We start from the raw sequence: 12,603 nt of genomic DNA, 5'->3' as shown, positions 1-12,603 counted from the left end.
GCCTGTGCCCCCCCCACCTGCTCTGTGTGCCCCCCCCATCTGCGCTGTGCCCTTGCCTCGCGGCTGCTCCTGCACTTGACTCTCCCTCTCCTGTTGGTCGGTTTTCCCATTGGCCGTGCGGCTCCCTGGTGTGCGGATGGCTCTTGAGTCTTCTTCTCGTGAACCAAACCCCTTCCTTGCCCCATGTCCTCCTCCAGCTATGACTCCCTTTCTCTGCCCCTTCTTCCTTCTGTCTCTCTTCCTGTTTTACCTCGGTCAGGTTTTTGCCCCCCAACATTCCACCCAAATGCTCTTCTTGAGGACAGGATGATGCTCCTGAAAGTGGTCAGTCCGCAGCGAACCCCACTGCCTTGAGACACTCCCTTCACTTGTGTCCTGTGACACCATCCTCTGGGCCCTCCCCACCCCTCGCTGCACGTCCTCACATGCCTGCGCTGTCTTCTCTAGTCTTGGGGGCTTTTTGTTCTTTTATGTCACCAGCCAGCCCTCCAGAGGTCGTGTGGCTTCACAGACGGTCTCCATGCTCCTGTCCCCACACGGCTGCCCTCCCCAGGCCTCTCCCTGAGGCCATCTCGGGTAGTCACCTCCCGGAGCTCTCTTCGCATGTCTGGGAGGCAGTTCAAAGATACGATTCCAGCCGCAAAATGAAATGCTGCATCTTGGCCTTGGAGCCCCAGACAAGCCCCAGACCTGCCTTACTAAGCCAGCCTTCCGAAGTCAGTTGACAGTGATGTCCCCCTGGCACTTGTTCAGTGACAGCCCAGAACTTGGAGGTTTTCTCCATTTCCGTTTCTCACGTTTATCCTTGAGTCCACGATGGCTGCTGGGGCTGCGGCCTTCGCAATCGGGAGGAGGGCAAGGGGGAACAGTGCCGCCCTGCGTGGCCAGCTCCCTGCATGGGCCCTTGGCAGAGTGTTTGCCTTCAGCTCATTACCCAGAGCGTGGGGCTGGCCATTTCTAGCTTAGAAGGAGCCTGAAAAATACATACGTGTGTGTGCGTGTGCGTGTGTGTGTGCGTGTGTGCATGTGTGTGCGCGTGTGTGTATGTGTGTGTATGTGTGCGTGTGTGCGTATATGTGTGTGTGCATGTGCGTGTGTGTGTATGTGTGTGTGGTGTGTATGGAGAGAGAGTGTGCACCTGTGTGTGGGCTCATTGCTGCCCTAAATAAAATTGGGATGTGGTTCCTTTTGCCCTTTGTCCTTTGCCTGCCTGGTTTCCTTTGCAGCACTCGTCACAGTCTGACGTGGTCGCCTGCGTCTCTTTGTGCTTTGGTTGGGCGTCTCCTTTAGAGCGTCTGCTCTGTGAGGGTAGGGGCCAGCCTTTGTCGTCGTTCACTTCACACGCATGAGTGCCTGGCACAGGAGTCACAGTCAATGGCTGTTGGCCCAACCAATTTCTACCCCGTCTGTCTGGGAAATTCCTAAACTTTGCCTCTCACTTTCTGTCCACTTGCTGCATTCCGGAGTACGCCTTGGTCTCACAGCCTGTGCCCTCATCTGGGTGTGTTCAGCCTCTTGCATTTCCTTTCTGCCTCCCCTCCACCCCTTGCAATGTAGCCCCTGCCCCTGCCCTTCTCTCCTTCCCATTGTTCTAGAACATTCCAGCATGGAAACCCCGCTGTGAAAGGCCCCTGCACTGGCCACAGAAGCGGCACCTAACTGCTGAGGAACCTGGTTGCTGGCCTGGAGTGGGTGCGGAGTACTGCCTGGCAGCATGGCCATGCTTCTGGAGGCATTTTAGCACCCTGTACACCAGGTACTGTTCCATATGCCACCTGTTCTCCATGAGTGCCCCCGCGCCTGCCCCCATGCTTGTGCTGTGCTTGTGGCTTGGCCCTGTCTGTTCCCTGCCCACTTGCGCTCACTGTCCCCTTCCCATTACTGGGGATACGTCATCTGTGCTCCACCCAAGGCCAGCCTTTGTTCATGCACCAGACCCCCTGCCCCGTCCCTGTGACCTAAAGAGGCACACACTGTCTTCTGGTTAACCATGAAGAGGTACACACACCGTCTTCTGGTTAACTGTCGGCGGGACCCACGGGTCCCCTCTCTCTGAGCCGGCCCTGCCTTGGGGTCTCTGGAATTGCTTATCTGGTTTTGCCCCCATCCCAATGCTATAACCAGGGCACCAGATAACCTCAAGACACTGCTGAGACCCATGCTGGATTCTTGCTGCCCATCTCGACCTCTTGTGGGGCTAGAAGACAGTTCACCCCCTCGGGCTCCCAGAGCACCATCCTCGCGTTTCCCCGGGCTCAGTCCTTGGCCCTGGGTGTTGCTGTGAGTGCCGCTGCCTTGGTGTTCTCACAGGGTCTAGTGGACTCTTAGGACCCACTGCGTATACGGATGACTCCCAGGCAGGTATCTTCGCAACCCCAGAGCCCTGTGTCCAGTAGCCCGTAAAACATACCAACTTGGCAAGGCACCTTGGCATTAAAATTATTATTATTTTTAGAGATGGGGTCTCACTCTGGCACCCAGACTGGAGTGCAGTGACATCATCACAGCTCACTGCAGCCTCGACTTCCTAGGCTCAGACGATCTTCCTGCCTCAGCCTCCTGGGTAACTGGCACCACAGACGCCTACCTCTTTGCCTGGCTAATTTTTTTATTTGTAGAGATAGGTTCTCACTCCGTTATCTAGGCTGGTCTCCATCTCCTGGTCTCAAGCAGTCCTCCCTCCTGGGCCTCCCAAAGTGTTGGAATAACAGGTGTGAGCCACCACGCCCAGCTCCTTGGCATATTTAGATCTGAGCTTTTCATCTTAACACCTGTTGCCCAAACCATTCTACCAGTCTCCCTTCCCTTGGTCAGGCCAGAACCTTCAGGTTGGCCTTGACGCCTCTGTTGTCGCAGCTCATGCCCAGCCCATCTGCCCCTCCACCCTGGCGTCAGGACATGCCCAGGCCCAGCTGCTGCTGCTCTTCCCTTCTCTGCCCCTGCGGCTCAAGTCGCATCTCTTTCCGGAATACTGAATAGCCTTCTGGCTGGTCCTGCTCTGCCCATGCCCACCCCAGCTGCCCCAGCGCCAGATTCTGTCATCCTTTTGTTCTAGGAGTTTCCTGTCTTGGGGATGAAGGCCAGGGTTGTTAGAGTGGCTTCCAGGCCCTTTGCCCTGTAGGGTGCTGGGCCAGTGGCCTTTCTGCTGCCGCTCAACCAGGCCAGCATGCTGAGCCCAGGGTTTTAGTGCCACCCTCCTCTGTCTGGAGCGCTCCTCCCACAGATGTCTGTGGGCCCATGTCCTCACCTTCAGTCTTTGCCGATGTCCGTGGGCCCATGTCCTCACCTCCTTCAGCCTTTGCCGATGTGGGGCCCATGTCCTCACCTCCTTCAGTCTTTGCCGATGTCCGTGGCCCCATGTCCTCACCTCCTTCAGTCTTTGCCGATGTCCGTGGGCCCATGTTCTCACCTCCTTCAGTCTTTGCCGACGTGGGGCCCATGTCCGCACCTCCTTCAGTCTTTGTTGAGATGTCACCTTGTGAAGCTTCTCTGACCCCACTGTTGAAACCGCAGCCCCAGCATCTCCCACTTCCGCCCTTTTCCCTCCTGAGTCATGACTGCTGTCTCACGTATGGTATTTGCTTGTTTCTGACCACTGGGATTATAAGCTCTTTTGGAGGATAGAGAAGAAATCAATTTTCCAATTAACAAATGAGCAAAATACTATTAAATATTATTTTGGCAATTCTGTCTAAAGCAGCAAGAATTGAAATAGAAGTAAATGTAATCATTGAGAAAGTCAGCACAATAACGGGGCACACAGTAAGTGCACGAAACCCAGTCGCTGTTCTCTGTACCACCGCCAGCCAGTTAGAACACATCCCATTCACCATAACCCGAAGCAGCAGAAACAGACGATCCAACAGTGTTCTTAGCAGGCAGCCTGACTGCCACGGTGCCCTTTCAGTAAAGGCCCGAAGGAAGATTGGCACTAGCAGAGGATGCCGTGTTTCTGCATGAAACCGTGATGATATCATGTTGCTCTTTTTGTGTTTGATAAAACATTTCTTATTTATAATGAAAGGGACACCAAGAAGGGCTGGGCCCTGCCAGACACAACAGCCAGGTGTGTAACTGCCAAAGTTGTGACTTTGTGGCAGAACAACTGACTTCCTTTGAAATATTTTATGGAAAGGTGAGGAAGGAAGCTCTGCTAATGTCGTGTATATGAACTGACATTCCTGCCCGCTTGTGGTCTGTGTGTCGTTTGGTCAGGGAGCGACCCGGGGATGAGGGCACTGGACTGCGTGGGGCACAGCCCCGGCTCTTCCACGCTGCTGACTTCCGAGTCTGGTGCTGTGTTGTGTGTGTATGTGCCGCTGTCACAGGTCGCATACCCTTTCCAAGATGGATCAGTGGCTTAAAAAGGTTCCTGCAAGGAAGCGGCTGGCTAAGGCTGAGCCTAACTGGGAGTGCAGAGCTCAGGGCCAACAGTGCTCTTTCCCACCGTGAACTTTGTAGGGCGCAACATCAATCTGGTCACATCCCCTCAGAAGTTGACTGGAAGTGTCGTTTTTTTCAAGAAGCCTCTTGGGGGATTCGAAGCATTTTTGTCCTTTGTGAGCCTCCCTCAGGGTATATGCTGTGCTTGGGGAGATTAGCTCAGGATGGCAGGAAGCCACCGTGATTCCATGCCCTGCACCAGAACATGAGACTGGGCCCTCCAGGACAGAGGGGGATGCAAACTGCCACTCAGGGCTTAATCCAGCACTTCCGGCCCTGTGATGAGCTTTGTGATCACTATTTAGAAACCTCTTATGGTTAATTGCAAAAGACAAAGAGCCTCGTGCCATTGGGGAAATTCTTCCTTCCTGTGTTGGTGAAAACATGATGATGACACACTAAAATGCATTTCTTTTTGTCAGCAAATTCTGTCAGAGAAGCACGGCAAAAGCTGGAGAAGGTTTGAGGAAGCACATCCTGAAGCTGATGGCACAGTGTGGGGGCAGCGGGCAAGCAGGTGCAGACGTTTCACGCATGTCTCCACTCACGCTACTTGCTACGTTCTGTTTCAGTGATGAAATCAGGGAGGATTACTTCTGTGAGTCGCTGAAGGGGAAGATGTACTGGAGAAAATGTAATTTAACATTCGCTAAGTTGAGAAATCCTGTGATTGTAAAAAGCTGTAATGCAACAAATTACTTAGGAAAAATTGGGGAGACGTGATAAATAAAAGTTTAATTATTTGGTATAACCAGATAAGGTAGAACCAGAATTTAAAAGCAAATACCAAGCCAGGCACAGTGGCTTATGGCTGTAATCCCAGCACTTTGGGAGGCTGAGGCAGGAGGATCACTTGAGCCAGGGGCTCAAGGCTGCAGTGAGCTATGATTATGTCACTGGGCTCCAGCCCAAACAGCAGAGTGAGACCCTGTGTGAATGAAGGAATAAGTAAGTGAATAAGTAAATAAAAACAAATAAGCATTGCACAAGGGACACAGACAAAATGTGTAGAAGGAAAAATGTATTAGGTTGAACCATATATAGTTGTTATTTTTGTAAGTTAAAAATGATGACTTAATAGACCTGTAACAGGTGGTTACTACAAGAAACCTCACAAAGAAAAGCCCAGGACCAGATGGTTTCACTGATGAATTCTGTTAAACATTAAAGAAGAATTTACACCAACTCTTCCTAAAAACAGTTAAGGAGTGAGTACGTCCCAACTCCTTCTGTGACACCAGTATAACCTTGATATAACCTTGAACCAGACAAATACATCACAGAGCCACAGACCATTGTTCCAGTTGAAAGAAAATAGATGCCATAATCTTCAACAAAATCTTAGCAAACTGAATCTGGTAACATATAGAAAGGATTATGCGTCAGGACTAAGTAGGATTTCCCCCAGAAATGCAAGGTTGGTTCAATGCATGAAAATCAATGTCATGTATCATATTAATAGAATGAAGGACAACAACCACCTAATCATCTCAATAGATGCAACAAAAGCACTTTACAAAATCCAACACCTTTTCATCATACAAACACTCCTATGCTGAAAAAACCGGGAATAGAAAGGAACTTCCTCAATCTGATAAAGGGCATCGTGGAAAACCCACAGCTAACATCTTGCTTCATGCCATACAGTAACACTTTCCTCCTAAGAACAGCAACAAGATGAAAGATACCAGTTCCCATTTACATTTGGCATCATCCTGGGGGCTCTAACTAGTACAGTTAGGCAAGGAAAATAATCATACTGGAAAAGAAAATGTAAAGTTGTAGTTGCAGATGACATGATCTTCTATATGGAATTCCTAAGGAATACACTTGGGAACTGGTAGTACTAATAAACTAGTTCGTCAAGGTTGCACAATACAAGATAAGTAAAAATAAGTTATATTTCTTTACCTTGGAAATGATCAAAAAGAAAATTAAAATGTTATTTACAACAGCACCAAAATAATAAGATACTTAGAAATAGGACTTACTGTTATTAAGACAGCAATACTCCCCCAGTTGACCTACAGATTCAAGAGATTTTTGTGTCAAAATCTCAGCTGGCCTTTTTGTGGACATTGACAGCTGTTCTGAAAATTCATGTGGAAATGCGAGGAGCCATCTTTGAGAAAGCAGTTGGGAGGCCTGCGTTTCCTGACTTCAGTGCTTTCCACGGAGCCGTGGTGATGAAGACTGCACGGTGCTGGCAGAGGGGTCAATGTAGATCAGTGGGGTGGAATCACAAAAGGGTCGATGCACGTCAGCGGGGTGGAATCAGAGTCCAGATGTGAACCATGCATTCGTGGGAATTGATTTTTAGCGAGGCTGCCAAGATAGGAAAGAACAGTGTTTTCAACAAGTGATGCTGAGATAACTAGATCTCCACAAGCAAAAAATGAAGTTGGACTTCAACCTCACACGCTGTATAAAAAAATTAAAATGGGTCAGACTTACATGTAACACCTAAAATTATAAAGCTCTTAAAGATGTAAGTTTTCCTGACATGGAATTAGGCAGTGGTTTATTAGCTACAATGCCTAAAACACACACACACATGCACACGCACAAAATAGGTAAACTGGACGACTAAAATGGGAAGGGTGTGTTTCAAAGGACACTGTTGAGGAAGTTTTGAAGACTACCGCTGTGTGCTGAGTGTCTGAGTCCCTCCAGCTCCATGTGCTTAGACCCTAACCTGCCATGGGGTGGTATTTGGAGGTATGGCCTTTGGGAGGTAATTGGGTTTGAAGGTGGTCACAAGGATAGAGACCCAGTGCTGAGATTAGTGTCCTCATAGGAAGATGGAGAGAACAGGGCGCTCTCAGCATGCACATACCTGGGAAGGACCACGTGAGGACATCACCAGGAAGAAGGTCGTCACCAGGAACCCCACCGTGCTGGCACCTTGAGGTCAGACATGCAGCCCTCACAACTGTGAGAAATCAGTGTTTGCTGTTTCAGTCGCCCAGTCTGTGGTATTTGTTACAGCAGCCCAAGCTGACTAAGACAGCTGCTCAGAACAGGGAGAAAATCTTTGCCAGTCATACATCTGTTAAGGGTTTAGTATGGAGAATAGGTTAGGAACTCTTCTAGTTCATTAATACAAAGGCAAAAGAAAACTTTTTTTTTTTTTGAGGCGGAGTCTTGCTCTGTCACCCAGGCTGGAGTGCAGTGGCGCCATCTCGGCTCACTGCAAGCTCCACCTCCCGGGTTCACCCCATTCTCTTGCCTCAGCCTCCTGAGTAGCTGATACTACAGGTGCCCGCCACCACGCCTGGCTAATTTTTTTGTATTTTTAGTAGAGACAGGGTTTCACCATGTTAGCCAGGATGGTCTTGATCTCCTGACTTCGTGATCCCCCACCCCGGCCTCCCAAAGTTCTGGGATCACAGGCATGAGCCACTGTGCCCAGCCAAGAAAACATTTTTTAAATGAGCACACAATTTTAGCAAACTTCTGCAAAGATATACAAATGACCTCTAAGCACATCATTAATCCTTGGGGAAATACAAACTAAAACCACAGTGAGGTGTTGCTTCATACCCCACCAGAAGGGCTGTAGGAAGATCAATGGTGAGTTGTTGGGTGTGATTGTGGGGAACTGAAATCCTCAAACGTAGCCACCTCGGAAAACAACCTGGCCGTTCTTCAGGTGACACAGAGTTACCATAGGACCTGGCAGTTCCTCTCCTCAGCTTATCCCCAAGAGCAGTAGAAACTCTTAGGAATGTCATCCTTGGGCCGGGTGTGGTGGCTCATGCCTGTAATTCCAGCACTTTGGGAGGCCGGGGTGGGTGAATCATGAGGTCAGGAGATTGAGACCATCCTGGTCAACATTGGTGAAACACCATCTCTACTAAAAATACAAAAAAAAATAAAAAATTGGCCGGGTGTGGTGGCATGTACCTGTAGTCCCAGCTACTCGGGAGGCTGAGGCAGGAGGATCGCTTAAACCTGGGAGGCAGAGGTTGTAGTGAGCTGAGATCACGCTACTGCACTGCAGCCTGGGCGACAGTGAGACTCCGTCTCAAAAAAAAAAAACAAAGAATGCCATCTCCTTCTCGATAGCAGCCAAAGGTCCATCATTTGTGAATACCTAAACAAATAGGTATATGAATACCCTGGAAGACCGCCATGAAGAAGAATGGTGTCGCTGCATGCCACATCACAGGTGAACCTGGTAAACATGCTAAGTGAGAAAAGCCAGATACGAAAGTCCACGTCCCGTGAGATTCCATTTATATGGAATCGGTTGGTGGTTGATTGCCTGGGTCTGAGGGGACTACAGTGGGTTCCTTTTTTGGAGTGATGAATCTTCTGGAAGTAAGGAGTGATTTGTACAACCTTGTGCTTATTCTAAAAACTACTAAATTGTACACATTAAAAGGGTGAATTGTATGGCCTGTGAATTCTGTCAGTAAAAATTGGTAAAATTAAAAATGACATTGGGATTTTTTGTATGATTCAGCTTAATAGACAACTGAAGAGCATGCTTGCACCATGCTGGCAGGGCAGGGGGCTCTGACGGCGGGGTGGGGGGGGGGTTCCGGCAGGGCAGGGGGTCCATGGTGTGTAGCTCTGCACATAGGAGTGGGGAGTTTTTAGTCTTGGTCCATAGAAGTAGAATACCTGGGTCAAAGGGTGAGGCCCAGGTTCTGTAGCTCCTGTCAAACCCCACACACCCTCCTCCCCCTGTTGGTAGTGTGGCTCCAGTTTCCTTAACCTCACCGGTGTGTCTTCTGGGAGTCCCGTGTGGCTGTCGAGTACTTGAGATGATGTTGGTCCAAATTGTCGTGTGCTCTCAATGTAAAACACACCCTGGCTTTCCAAGATTTAGTACCAAGAGGGTAAAGAATGTAAAATATCTAATGATTATTTATTATTGTTTTATTTTGTATATTTTTTGTAGAGACGGGGGTGTCTACGTTGCCCAGGCTGGTCTCCAGCTCCTGGCCTCAAGCAGTCCTCCCACCTTGGCCTCCCAAAGCATAGGGATTCCAGATATGAGTCACCGTGCTTCGCCCTCAAATTGTTTTATTTATTTATTTATTTGAGACAGAGTCTCGCACTGTTGCCCAGGCTGGAGTGTAGTGGCGTGGTCTCCACTTACTGCAAGCTCCGCCTCCCAGGTTCACGCCATTCTCCTGCCTCAGCCTCCCGTGTAGCTGGGACCACAGGTGCCCGCCATCACGCCCAGCTAATTTTTTTTGTGTTTTTAGTAGAGACGGGGTTCATCATGTTGGCCAGGATGGTCTCGTTCTCCTGAGCTCGTGATCCGCCTGCGTTGGCCTCCCAAAGTGCTGGGATTACAGGTGTGAGCCACCACGCCTGGCCCCTGATAATTATTTATATTGTTTAAATGAACGTATTTGGGATGAATTGGGTTAAATAAAATATATTAAAATACATTTCATGTGTTTCTTTGTACTATGGCTACTAGAAAATATGAAACTATACAAATGTGGCTCACGTTGTACTTATTGAATGGTACTGCTTTGTGGCTTTATCCTTTTTTTAATCTGCTTCGGCTTCTGAGAGATGTTTTAAAAACAAAAAACTTGTACTGATATTTCTGTCTTTCCGTAGCCGTCCAGATTTATGACTATTACTAATACTGTGGACTCCTCTTCACCGTCTGATTTTGCTTTCTGTTTCCTATACTTTTGTCTTTGGTTTTTCATTTCTTTCGGTGGATCGATAAGGTTTTCTTTGTTCCAGTTAATTTCCTCTTGTGGTTTGTCCAGTTCACAGCCATGCTCCAATTGTGGCAAATCAAAAAGGTCTAGATGTCCTCTGGGGAGCACGTTGTCCCTGTGGAGAGCTGCTGCAGTAGGTGAGCCCGGCCCTGGTTAGGGTGCCTTGTGAGTGAGCCCACGTGTGCTGTGCCCAGCTGCTTCCAGGTGGCACGGCCCTCCCTCTGATTGCTGGAGGACTCTTCTGTGTGGGCACACCACGGTTTGTTTAATGTGGTGTCCTGGTCAATGGACATTTGGAACTGTGGTGAACAAGCATTCCTGCACCTGTATGTGGATATTCTATTTCTTGGGAGTGGAATGGCTGAGTCATCTGGTAGGTGTCTTTACCTTTTAAAGAACTAAGTGCTTTTTCCAGAAGGATCATTAGAACGGCGGCCAGCAAGAGTCCAGGTATCCTGGCTCCACAGCATGTGGTGGAAGTCTCTTGACTTGGAACTGTTCTTCTGGGTGCCAGGGTTCTCCAGAGAAACAGCCAGTGGCGCCTGTGTGTGTGTGTGCGTGGGTGTGTGTGCGCGCGTGCGTGTGGGTGCGCACGCATGTGGGTGTGTGCGCACATGTGTGGGTGCGTGCGCGTGCGTGTGGGGGTGTGGGTGTGTGTGGGTGTGTGCGCGTGTGTGTGGGTGCATGTGTGTGTGGGTGCGTGTGTGTGCACATGCGTGCACGTAAGGCGATGTATCACAAAGAATTGGCTGGTGCAGTTACCGAGGCTAAGTCCCAAGCTGGAGACCCAGGAGAGCTGAAGTGTAGTTCCAGTCTGAGTCTCATGGCCTGAGGACCAAGAGGGCCGACAGTAACAGTTTTAACCCGGAAGCTGTCAGGCGGGCGGGAGATTCAGGAAGAGCCAGGGTTTAGTCCAAGTGCAAAGGCCAGAAAAGACCATGCCCTGCCCACAGGAGGAGTTCCTTCTTACCCAGCCTGGCCCTTCCCTTCAGGTCCTCAGCAGATGGGGCAGGCCCCTCCCCAACGGGAAGGCTGTGGGCTTTCCTCTGTCTATCCATTCACATTTTAATCCCATCCCAGAATGCTCTCACAGACACACCCAGAATAATACTTGGCCAAATGTTTGTTGGGGAACCTGGCAGCGTCACATGGACCCGTAACATTCCTCACCATGCCTTCCGCTGTGGTCTGACTGGCATTTCCCTGACGACTCATGGTGTTACACGTCTTCCTAGAGATTACCTGCCCTTCGTAGAACTTTTTTGCGATGTTCCTGTTCAAACCTTTTCCCAATTAAAAAAATGGGATTGCTAACTGGGTGAGGTGGCGGGCGCCTGTAGTCCTAGCTACTCGGGAGGCTGAGGCAGGACAATCGCTTGAACCCGGGAGGCGGAGGTTGCAGTGAGCCGAGATTGCGTCATTGCTCTCCAGCCTGGGTGATGGAGTGAGACTCTGTCTCAAAAAAAAAAAAAAAAAAAAAGGGTCGGGGGAGCTTGCTTGTCCTAATACTGAGGCTGCAGGCGTTGGCTGTATTTCAGATGGAAGCCCTTTGTCAGGTGTGCTATGAAGGCCTTCTCCCAGTCTATGGCTCATGTTCTTATTTTCTACATTGTTTTCTGAAGAGGAGAAGTTTTAGTTTTGATAAGGTTCAGAGGATGGATTTTTCTTTTACAGTTGGTGCGTTTTGTATCCTTCTAAGAAACCGCTGCTTGTCTCAAGGATGCGAAGATTTTCTCCCATGTTTCCCTCTAAGGAGTTTCACAGTTTGAGCTTTTATGTTTAGGTCCGTGATGTATACGGACGCACTTGTCGTGGGGATGTGAGGTTGGGGTTGAGGGCCATCCCTTCCTTGTCCTGGCTGTTGCAGAGACTGTCCTTCCCCTCAGTAGCCTTGGCCCCTTGGCTGGATGTAAATGGACCCTGCCTGTGGGTCCTCTTCTGGGTTCCCCACCTGCATTGACCCCTGTATCCGTTCCTAGACCAGTGCTGTACTGGCTTGACCACTCTAGCTTTATAAGAAATCTTGCAATCAGGTGCCATTTATCAAAATTCATTAGAATTTTTTTAACATTTTAAAATTTAAGATATTATTAATGTTACATATATATAAAATTTGCCATCAACCATTTTATACAGCAACCACTTTATCCATTTATAGTGTAGACACTGTACCATAAGCACACAGTACAGTCATACCATCTGTATCACTAGGACCCTCTCATCTTGCAAACTGGAAACTCCATAGCCATTGAACAAAACTACCTCCTCCCCACCCCAGCCCCTGGCATCCACTATTCTGCTTTCTGTGTCTAAGAGTCGGACTATGTGAGATACCTCACACAAGCAGAGTCGTGCAGATTTGTCTTTTCATGGTTGACTTTTTTCACTTAGCAGAATGTCCTCAAGATTCATCCATGTTACAGCGTGTGAGAGGATTGCCTTCTTTTAAAAGGCTGAATACTAT

At 49.1% G+C, this 12,603-nt stretch overlaps 1 protein-coding gene and 1 long non-coding RNA gene across 3 annotated transcripts in view; both read left to right on the top strand.

Moving 5' to 3' along the window:
• Positions 1-12,603, top strand: part of MAEA (macrophage erythroblast attacher) — a 48,228-nt gene that overhangs the window by 6,304 nt on the left and 29,321 nt on the right. The window lies entirely within an intron of this gene.
• On the top strand, positions 20-7,557 carry LOC111539059. The gene is made up of 3 exons (XR_002730562.3): positions 20-1,756; positions 4,866-5,041; positions 7,241-7,557. It is a non-coding gene; the product is annotated as an uncharacterized LOC111539059 (long non-coding RNA).

This window comes from Piliocolobus tephrosceles, chromosome 3 (genome assembly GCF_002776525.5).
Source record: "Piliocolobus tephrosceles isolate RC106 chromosome 3, ASM277652v3, whole genome shotgun sequence".
NCBI classification, from domain to species: domain Eukaryota; kingdom Metazoa; phylum Chordata; class Mammalia; order Primates; family Cercopithecidae; genus Piliocolobus; species Piliocolobus tephrosceles.
This window is presented reverse-complemented; position numbering and strand designations above follow the sequence as displayed.